We start from the raw sequence: 10470 nt of genomic DNA, 5'->3' as shown, positions 1-10470 counted from the left end.
CAGGGAAAGGTGAGGGCTGGGGGTTCCCAGGTGTCTGGTTTTCGACTGGAACCTCCAGCTGAAAAGGGAAACTGGCAGTGTTCGGTCAGCACAAACAGTCCAATTATTGCAGTAACTGGCCTCCCCGACTGGGGCGAGGGGGGGGTGGGAAGAGGAGCAGCGCTGAGAGGGGCCAGTCTGTGCTGTGGGGTCCCTGTCATGGATTGAGATTCCCTCCGGCCTCCGCTGGGACAGGGCAGATTATCAGGGGAGCCGCGTTTGTACCCCCAGCGTTGACACCAGGACTGAAATAAGGGCAGAGTGTCCCAGAGAAGGTGCCAGTGAAAGTGAAGAGATGGGACCTGTCAGTCACATTGTAAAACGAGACCTTGCCCGCCTCGTAGTCCAGGAAAATCCCCACCCGGCTGGGCCGGACACTCACGGGGAGTGGGGTCTGTGGGTAGGTGAGAGCCTTGTATTCCCCATCCCTCAGACACACAGTCCAGTGTCCACCCTCAGGTGTGGCTGTGAACCACACCTTTCTGCTCACAGATTCCCTGAGCCCAGCCAGGCTTGTCTCCCACCTCCACCTCCCAGTAACGCCTCCTGCTCATGAACCCCTCAGTGCCCAGGACACAGAAACAAAGATCAAATCTCTCAGGATTGTTGGACAGATCCTGACGAGTGTCTCCATGTCTCACACATTTCCGATCCTCAGACAGGACAAGTACGGACTTGCCATGTCTGGATCCAGAGTCACGACCACTGTGGAGTCACAGAGTCAGGGCAGGGCTCAGAGGATGGTCACTGGGCTCAAAGGGGAATTAACCTGCATCCCTGTTAATTGCTGGTTGGGGGGTGTTGCCTTAGGGGAGTCAGAAGCCATTTACCTATGAAGAGACAATGAGAGGGAAAGGGAAGGAGGAGCCGGGGTAGGGTGACCAGATGTCCTGATTTTATAGGGACAGTCCTGATATTTGGGGCATTTTCTTATATAGATGCCTATTATCCCCCACCCCAATCCCGGGTGGGGCAGGCTGATGCTGGGAGAGGAAAGGGGAGGGGTAGGTGACAGGAGTAGAGGGATGGAGGGGCAGGCCAAGGGCAATGGGGTGGAACAGCAGAGAAGGGGTAGGTGCCAGGGGGCTAGACGGGTACAAAGGGAGGAGTGAAAACTGGAGGGAGGGAGGGAGAACAGATGGGCAGGCAGCAACGGGGTAGGGGGAAGAGCAGGCAGCAGGGGGACAGTGGTGCGACATGGAATGGGGCAGGCATCAGGGAGAACAAGAGGCAAGAGGCTGTATTGGGGTGGGGGGCAAGGGAAGAGGTGGGCGTCAGAGGGGCAGGGGGAACAGCAGGTGCTGGGGGACAGAAGGGGGAAAAGGAAGGGGCAGACAAAAGGAGGAAAGGGGGTGGGGAGGACTGTGAGCCAGGAGAAGATGGGGGTGAAAGGAAGGGTGAGCACGAGAATAGCAGGGGGTGGGGAACTCATGGGTGTGACAGCAGAGTCAGAGGGGAAGAGGGAGTGAAGGGGGTGAGCACCATGGAGGAAGGGTGAAAGGAGAGGGGCAGGTGCCAGGTGGAGTGAGGGAAGGGAGAGGCACCATGAGGGTGCAGGGGGTAAGGGAAAAGGCAGGTGCCAGGGGGATTACAGAGGCTGAGTAGAACAGCAGGCACTGGGAGGTCAGGGGTGGAGGGACAAACACCAGGAAGGAGAGGGAAGAGGTGGACACCAGAGGACAGAGAGGGGCAAGCAGAGACAGGGCAGGTGGGTAGAGGAATGTGTTAGGAGATCAGGGGTCAGAAGGTCAGAGTGGGGCTAGAAGAGGGGTAGGCATAGGGGGACGAGGAAAGGGGTGGTTGCCAGGGGTCAGAGAGTGGGGGAGAGGGGCAGGTACCAGGCGGGGCTGAGGGGCAGGGCAGGCTTTAGGCCTATTCCACCAATTCCCCTGAATCAGGCCCCGCGCCCAGTAAAAATCCCTTCCCAGGCTAGAGGCGCCTTTTTAATTTTTACTCACCTGGCAGCGCTCTGGATCTTTGGTGGCATTTCGGTGGCGGGTTCTTTGCTTGCTCTGGGTCTTTGGCGGCACTTCAGTGGTGGGTCCTTCGCTTGCTCTGAGTATTCGGCAGCGGGTCCTTCAGTGACACTGAGGAACTGGAGCGAGTGAAGGACCTCTCGCTGAAGTGCTGCTGAAAACTTGGAGCACTGTCCAGTGAGTACAACCCCCACATGTTTTTTTACACGTTTTTTTTTTTTAGTCATCCCTGCTGGGGGCCTTCAAAAGTGTTCGAATTGGGCCCCGCACTTCCTAAACCTGGTCCTGGCTGCAGGGAATACATCACATCTCTCTATGTGAGACAGATGCATGTATAGCTATCACTCTCTGCAGAGATAGAAAGATTTCAGGTTTCAGGGCACGGACTTGGATGTCAAGAGGGGAGATGAAGGAGTCAGGGCAGGGGGCTGGGGAGGTGTGGGGCGGGTACAGTGGTCAGCGCTCAGGTCACCCCTGTCTCTTGTCCTCCCCAGAGTGATGTGCTGCGGATCGCTCCTCCCTCATCTCTGCCACCGGTCATCTCGATCAGCTGATTGTCAGCAGGGAGGAGGGGAGGGAACTTAGCACACTGGGGAAAGAGGCGGGGCAAGAGCCAGGCTGCCAGCAGAGGCTGCCACACAGTAGCAGCATCAAGCCTCTCTGACCTCCACAGGAGAGAGCAAGGGGTGGAGAAGAGCGGGGCAGTGGGCCCCTTTCGACTGTGGGCCCGGTGCCATGGTGCCAGTGGTGCCATTGTAAATCCTGTATTGCTGAGGGGGGGAGAGGTAGGTCAAAACACACACACACGCACGTACGCATGCGCACATTCCATACCTCAGGGATCAACAAGCAACCACATGTTCATACTTGTAATACGATTGTGTGGTATCTAATGCAAAGTTTGACATATTGGGTGTCTTTGGAAGACTCATGCACCGAGCATCGTTTTTATAATGATGTTAGAGTAACTGTTGTTACAGTAATGTTATAGGTTATAATTTCATGTATATAGTTATGAGGCTCAAAATGTAGCCTCATGGCTTAAAGCAAGGCCAGGCAAAAACTCTGAAAAAAGCAGACTGGCAGTTCACACTGCATCAGGGCATGTATAGAACAAACCGAGCCCAGCCTCACAGGGACAAAAGCCACTGACCTAGGCAGTAACAAAAGAATCTGTTGGACTCTCGAATGACTCATCCCCCTTCCTTTGGTCAGTTTGGCACTGTGACGTGGTAATGCTCACCTGACTCTGAAAGGTGGGAAGAAAGAACATGATAAAAGGCAGAGATGTTTGCCATGCTTTCCTCTCTCTTCCACCTCTATCTACAGACATCACCACCAAGTCACTGATGGGGAGAGCCTGGGATAAGAGGAATATTGGTATGAGTAATGGGTAATCTATAAAGAAAATGAAAGATTTGTTGGAAAAATGGGTGAGGGATAAAGAGGTGGCAAGTTTTGAGGGAATGTTGGATCTTGTTGCATTTCCTAAGCATATGTAAGGCTGATGTAAAGCAGTGTCTATGGGATAAAGATGCCAAGACTGTGGATGAGATGGCTTTTTTAGCTGATGCCTTCAAAGAGAATTAGGCATCTAGTGAGGCCAGGCCACAGAAAGTTAAAACTGGTGAGACGGGAGGATCCCATTTTGCCCCTGGGACGAGAGAAGGGAGTTGGGAGCCTAAACATTCTCATACCCAGAAACATTCTGCTAACCCTCATCCCAAATCTCCTGTAAAAGCAGAAGAGCTGAAATGTGCTATCAGTTAATTCCACTGATCACCTGAGGAATAAATGCCCCGGGCTAGGAGGAAGCAGGCAACCAATAGCTCATGTTAGTTCTGTTGTCGTCAACACAGAACCCCCCCGCCCAAGTAACTGAAACCTATCATACTGGTTTTGTGAGTTTATCCTCTGCAGAACCAGATATGAGCACATTAAGGCTGTCCAAACTGATAGCAGGGAATACTTGGGGAAGAGGAATACAAGGGCCCAGATCTCTCTGATTAAGCAGAGTGTGAGCCCAAAGGCCAGTATGCCACCTGGCCAAATGGCAGAGATTGTGGGGGTGGGCCAAAGCAGATTTCACATACCACATGTGGCATGGGAAGGTTGGGAAAGTGTTTTGACTGTGGGTAATAGAACACCTCCTCGCTGATCTACTTCTTGGTGATGACTTTTTCTGTGTGGCTCAGGGTAAAGTATCTGCCTGCAGCTGGAATGAATTTTATGCTGGGACTCCCAAGGGAAAAGGGTAAGATCTCAGGAACTGCTGAGAGAATGGGAGAAAGTCTCCTTTATTCCTCTAGAGTAGGGGAAAGCTACAAGCTTCTGGGTGGGAGGGTTGTTGAGACCAATTCTTGCACTGCAGCTGGAGGCAATATCACATAAGGAAGGGATGAGGTTGTAATGCCAGCCCTATGCTTCTTCTCTGCACAGTAGTTTCTTGTACTAAAAAAGGACCTTGGTTATCCATAGATACTTGAAAAATCAAGTTTGAAGGTAAAAGGGGTCTCATTGTTGGAACACTCATCTAAGCAAAACATAATGTTATTACTTAGAAATGCTTTCCCAATTAAAACTAATAGTGTTGACTTGGATCTCCCAGAGAAAAACAACATCTTGTTTATGAAAAATATCTCTTTTCTCTGAAAAGTTGGTGTTCTGTAGCAATTAAGTGTCCTGCTTCTCTTGATACCAAATTCTTAGGTTTCGGAAGAAATCTGTATTTCTTCCAGTGAATACGTTTTCCCCTACACTTTCTCTCAGCACAGTAGTTTCTTGTGCTAAAAAAGGACCTCGGTTATCATAGTTACTTGAAAAATCAAGTTGGAAGATAAAGGGTCTTATTGTTGGAACACTGTTCTAAATCAAACATGTTATTATTCAAATATGCTTTTCCTCTGAAAACTAATAATGTTGACTTCTTTCTCCTAGGGAAAAACAACATGTTCAGGAGAAATATCTGTTTTCTCTGAAAAGTCCGTGTTCTGTAGCAGTAAAGTTTCCTGCTACTGTTGATATCAAATGCTTTTGTTTCGGATGAAAGCTGTATTCTTTCCAGTGAATATGTTTTCCACTATGCTTTCTCTCTGCACAGTAATTTCTTGTGCTTAAAAAAGGACTTCGGTTATCCACAGTTACTTGAAAAATCAAGTATGAAGATAAAGAGAGTCTCATTGTTGGAACACTCATCTAAGCAAAACATAATGTTATTAGTTAGAAATGCTTTTCCATTGAACGCTAATAATGTTGACTTGGTTCTCCTAGGGAAAAACAACATGTTCAGGAAAAATATCTCTTTTCTCTGAAAAGACGGTGTCCTGTAGCAATAAATTTTCCTGCTGCTCTTAATACCAAATGCTTTTGATTCGGATGAAATCTGTATTCTTGCTAGTGAATATGTTTTCCCCTAGATTCTCTCCACACTAGTTTCTTGTACTAAGAAAAGGACCTTGGTAATCCATAGTTACTTGAAAAATCAAGTTTGAGGAGAAACTGGGTCTCATTGTTGGAACACTGTTCTAAGCAAAACATTGTGCTATTACTTAGAAATGCTTTCCACTGAACATCAATATTGTTGACTGAGTTCTCCTAGGGGAAACACAACTTGTTCAGGAAAAATCTCTTTTCTCAGAAAGGTGATATTCTGTAGCAATAAAGTTTCCTGCTACTCTTGATAGCAAACTCTTATGTTTCCGAAGAAATTTGTATTCTTTCCAGTGAACAGGTTTTCCTCTATGCTTTTTCTCTGCACAGCAGTTTCTTGTACTAAAAAGGACCTCGGTTATCCATAGTTACTTTAAAAAAACCTCAAGCTTGGGAAGAAACGGGGTCTGATTGTTAGAACACACATGGAAGCAAATCACGCTATTACTTAGAAATGCTTTTCCATTGAACACTAATAATGTTGACTTGGTTCTCCTAGCAGAAAAACAACTTGTAAAAATCTCTTTTCTCTGAAAAGACAATGTTCTGTAGCAATAAAGTTTGGTGACGCTCTGGATACCAAATGCTTATGTTTCGGAAGAAATCTGTGTTCCTTCCAGTGAATACGTTTTCCTCTACGCTTTCTCTCAGCACAAGAATTTCTTGTTCTGTTGAAAAAGAAAAAGGAACTTGTTAAACGCTATTCACATGGAAAGTCATTTTGGGGAGAAAAAGGATCAACTATGGCAGTTAAAAAATCTTTTTTTCTCTGAAAGGAAATTGACTTCTCATAAAAAGAAAGTCTTAAAAGAAATTCTTGTGCCACTAGAAAGCCGGAGGAAAAGAGGTTTAATTCGAAGGAAAATAGATTTAACTGAAATCGACCCTGTTTTTGAGCAAAATAATGACTACTTTAGGGACTGAAAAACAGCTTTTGAAACACAAAGGAACTATTTTCTTCCAAAGTTGGTGCGCTCTTAGTAAAACATTTTCAACTGTATTATTTCTCATTGGAAAAGCCTTTTTAATTGGAAAAATGAATGTTTTATTAATAAGCTTTGTGAAAAGAGTGATGAAAGCCTTTTCTCTGAAATAGGGATTTGCCAAGAAAAATAGAGTTTTTACAAATTCCTTTTTCTTTGAAAACCCCAAAACTATCAATTTTTGCTCCGATCTAGGCAAACTATTGCTTGAGAAACCCTTTTTTAATGCCAGTTTTCAGCGCAAAGTTGTCTATGCACCTAAAAATCGCTCTCATTTGGCTTTAGGGTTAGGGCTCTTATGATTACGGCTTCCCACCCTAGACTTAGGATTTGTGTGGGTATGCCACTTAAAGGGCTGGCTTTAGGAAGTGCAGGTCTAATTCGAACATTTTTCAGCGAGACCCTGGCAGGGATGACTAAAAAAAAAAAATTTAAACTTCATTTCTTCCATGCATTATTTACTTTCCATAACTATATAAACAATAAAATTATATATTATGTACATTGTGTCATATATGCTGTTGATTGGTTATTAATGACCTCCGTTTCACATGTGTGAGTCCCAGCTGCTCCATGCCCCCCTCATTGAAGCAGGTGTGCAGGGTTACTTGCCCTGGGAACTGCAGGGCACCAGTGGCCATGGTGCTGGTTGGAGGCAGGGCAGGGGCTGACTGGAGGTAGGGTCTGGCTGCAGACACGGCAGGGGATGTGGGGCTATCTGGAGACAGGGAGGTGTGGCAGGGGTTGGCAGGGCTAGAGACAGGGCCGGCTCTAGGTTTTTTGCCACCCCAAGAAAAATAAAATTTGGCTGCCCCACCCCAGCCCTGGGCTCTCTCCCACACCCCGCTGCTGCCCCAGCCCAGAGTCTCTCTGCCCATCTGCACCCCTGCTGCCCCACCTCTGGGCCTCCCCCTTTCCACACCCGCTGCTGCCCCATCCCTGGGGTCTCCCCCTCAACCGTACCCCCTGGCACTCCATGGCTGGGCTCACACACACACTGTGCTGCCCCAGCTCTGGGCACCCCCCCTTCTCCCCCACCAGTGCCCCCTCAGCCCCTGCCGCCCCAACCCTGGGCTCTTCCCCCCCTCCCCCACCTGCACCCTCTTTCTGCCCCAGCCCTGGGTCACCGGTGACTTGCTCCCAGGACAGGTCATTCAGCAGGAATTTTGGATGTGCACAGAACACAGACAGGATTGGTTCCCATATGGTTACAGAACTGCAGTAGAGTGGAACCATTTTCAGCTTGTGTGATTGGAGGATATCTGGATGCATATTATAAGACTGTCCTCCATAAATAAGGAAAAGTTGAGGTGCCTTTATTATTCTTTCCTTCCACTCTTTGTTTCTATGGGGAATTTGCCAATGCAATATCAGTGTCTTCCTTTTAAACAACTTTTAAAAAAAAAGCACTGGCTGTTGAAAATAGCAATTCCAGTCCTAAAAACCACTGGGAAGCATTTTTGCTCAATTTTATCTACTTTTTCTACAGCAAGTTGCAGTAGATCAGTATATTTGATTTGGGAGAAATGAAGTAACAGCTGCCCAAATTGAGCTTGAGCACTCCTGAATTTTGAGGTGTTCAAATCTGGAAGGCAGGTGCTAGATTCCCTCTCTGAATATTAGCTAAATCTGGAAAGGAAAACTCAAGTTCTGCTTCCATGGCTCAGAAGTGGAAATCCTCCTACGTGCCTGGTACTGTATCTAAAGCTGCCCAGCTCCAGAGCCTCCCCTCCCTTACTCGGCTTCAGATAGAGAGGGGCACTGTCCATTTAGTCCACCCAATTCCTTCTTTGAGGGCTGCAAGGTGTGGTCACACCAGTATCCCTAAGCCAGCCTGGGGCTGTCTTCTGAAGGGGGTATCTGGGCCAAAGCCTTCTACTCCTTCAGCACACTTGTTCCCCATTCACAGTGCCACCCCACTCCAGCAGTGGGCTCAAGGTGCAGCCTAAGGTTTCAGCTACCATACTCCCTCCCCCCTTTCCTGTTGATAGTGGCCAAGGGAATGCTGGGAAATGTAGTTCTTTCCCTGCTCCAGGGCTGGTTCTATAGGCAGGGAGCTAACCAAGGGTTTGGCTACACTTGCAGCTGTACAGCACTGGGAGTTAAAGCTGTCTTCGTACAGCTGTGTAGGGAAAGCACTGCAGTGTGGCCACACTGACAGCTACCAGTGCACTGTCGTGGCCACATTTGCAGCATTTGCAGCGGTGTTGGGAGTGGTGCATTATGGGCAGCTATCCCAGTGTTTAAGTGGCTGCAACGTGCTTTTCAAAAGAGGGGAGTGGGTTGGAGTGTGACAGGGAGCGTAGGGGGTGAGGGAGAGTGGATTTTTGGAGCCGACACTGTGTCAGCTCCCTGTCTTCCAAATTCCAACCCCTTCCCCCACCCCTCTCTCATTCATTCTTCAATGCAAATAGCCTTCAGATCAGATAAGCAGCTTCTCCGATGGACCCTCCCCCCATGCCGTGCTGTTTCTCTCCTCAAGCAAGCACTAGCTGTGGACATTCCCTGCCTGCCTCTGCTTGAGTAAACAGTAGCTGTGTTTGGTTTTTAGATAACCAGCTCCAGGAGTCCTGAGTTCACAACAAAACAAAGAAAGGCATCATAACAAAACAAAGAGAGTTCTTTAGTTAAAAGCATTATGGGAAAATTCCGGAGGTCAGTTACAGCATAGTAAGATTAATCGTTGTTTACACTGGCACCCCAGCGCTGCAGCACCAGTGCTGTTCTCTTTATTCCTCTCGTCTATGTGGAGCACAACCAGCGCTGTATGCAGGGCGATACAGCGCTGTATGTGCCTTGCCAGCGTGCACGGGGAGTAAGTTGCAGTGCTGTAAAGCCACCACCAGCGCTGCAACTCTCCAGTGTAGCCAAGGCCCAAGGAACTGCAGCTTCCAGGGTGTGTGATCTGGGCACTATGCTTCTCAGCTCCCAGGCTCGAGCCCTGCTAGCTGCTGCCCCTGCAAATGGGCTGCCCCAAGCAGCTGCTTGCTTTGCTGATGCCTGGAGCTGTCCCTTGCTGGAGACAGAGGAGTGTCAGACTGGCTGGCTTCAGGCGGGGGGCGGTGCGGCAGGGGGCGTGGCAGGGGTTGACTGTGGGCAGGGGGTGCAGGGCTGGCTGCAGGCAGGGGGTGAGGCTGGTGCAGGCAGGGCAGGGGGTGCAGCAGAGGCAGCTAGAGTCCCGGCCCTTTAAATAGCCCCCAAGCCCCTGCTATTCTAGGGCTCTGGGGGCTGTTTAAAGGGCCCGGGGCACCCCTGCTTCTACCCCGCCCTGGATCATTTAAATAGACAGGGGAGCCCTCAGGAAGCGGCGGGGTCCAACGGCTATTTAAAGGACCGGGATGGCAGAGGCAGCTGGAGCCCTAGCCCTTTAAATTGCTCCCGGAGCCCCCTGCTATGCCAGGGCTCTGAGGGCTATTTAAAGGGCCCAAAGCTCCAGCCGGGAGAGCGGGGCTGCAGGGCAGGGCTTGCCGTGCTCTGTCAGGGGTCGCGGGACTTGCCGCGCTTTGACCAGCGCTCTGGCCGGGGCCGGGGGGCAAGTGAAGGACCCCTCGGCGAAGTGCCGCCGAAAACTCGGAGCACTGTTCAGTGAGTTCAGGCCCCACATGTGGTTGTTTGTTTTTTAGTCATCCCTGCCAGGGGCTATCGAAACTGTTCAAATTGTGCCCCGCACTTCCTAAAGCTGGTCCTGGCTGCAGGGAATACATCACATCTCTCTATGTGAGACGGAGGCATGTATATCTATCATTCTCTATAGAGATAGAAAGATAGTCATGTACCTTTATTTGCTATTTTTCTCACTGTTTCTGATATTCTGGGATAATATTAAAATGGAAAAAAGTCAAGGATGGTTATGAAGGAGATTAGAGAGATACAATGGCAGACAGTAAACAGTCAGCGTGAAAGTTTGAGAGTTCACTTAAATAGCTGAAAGCTAAGAAATAAAAATGATGACACAACATGACAAAGCGCCGGGTTTAATTTTTAAAGCAAATTTTACTTAACATTTTGTACTGATGCCCAGGCACATTTCCGTCTAAGCAGAG

General features: G+C 48.8%; 1 long non-coding RNA gene across 1 annotated transcript; it reads left to right on the top strand.

The window, feature by feature from the left end:
- Positions 1 to 540: 540 nt before the first annotated feature.
- On the top strand, positions 541 to 8971 carry LOC115659951. The gene is made up of 4 exons (XR_004002676.1): positions 541 to 706; positions 1834 to 1838; positions 4412 to 4418; positions 8962 to 8971. It is a non-coding gene; the product is annotated as an uncharacterized LOC115659951 (long non-coding RNA).
- Positions 8972 to 10470: the final 1499 nt, after the last annotated feature.

This window comes from Gopherus evgoodei, chromosome 11, assembly GCF_007399415.2.
Source record: "Gopherus evgoodei ecotype Sinaloan lineage chromosome 11, rGopEvg1_v1.p, whole genome shotgun sequence".
NCBI classification, from domain to species: Eukaryota; Metazoa; Chordata; order Testudines; family Testudinidae; genus Gopherus; species Gopherus evgoodei.
Note: the sequence above shows the minus strand (reverse complement) of the source record. Positions and strands in the feature narration are given on the sequence as shown.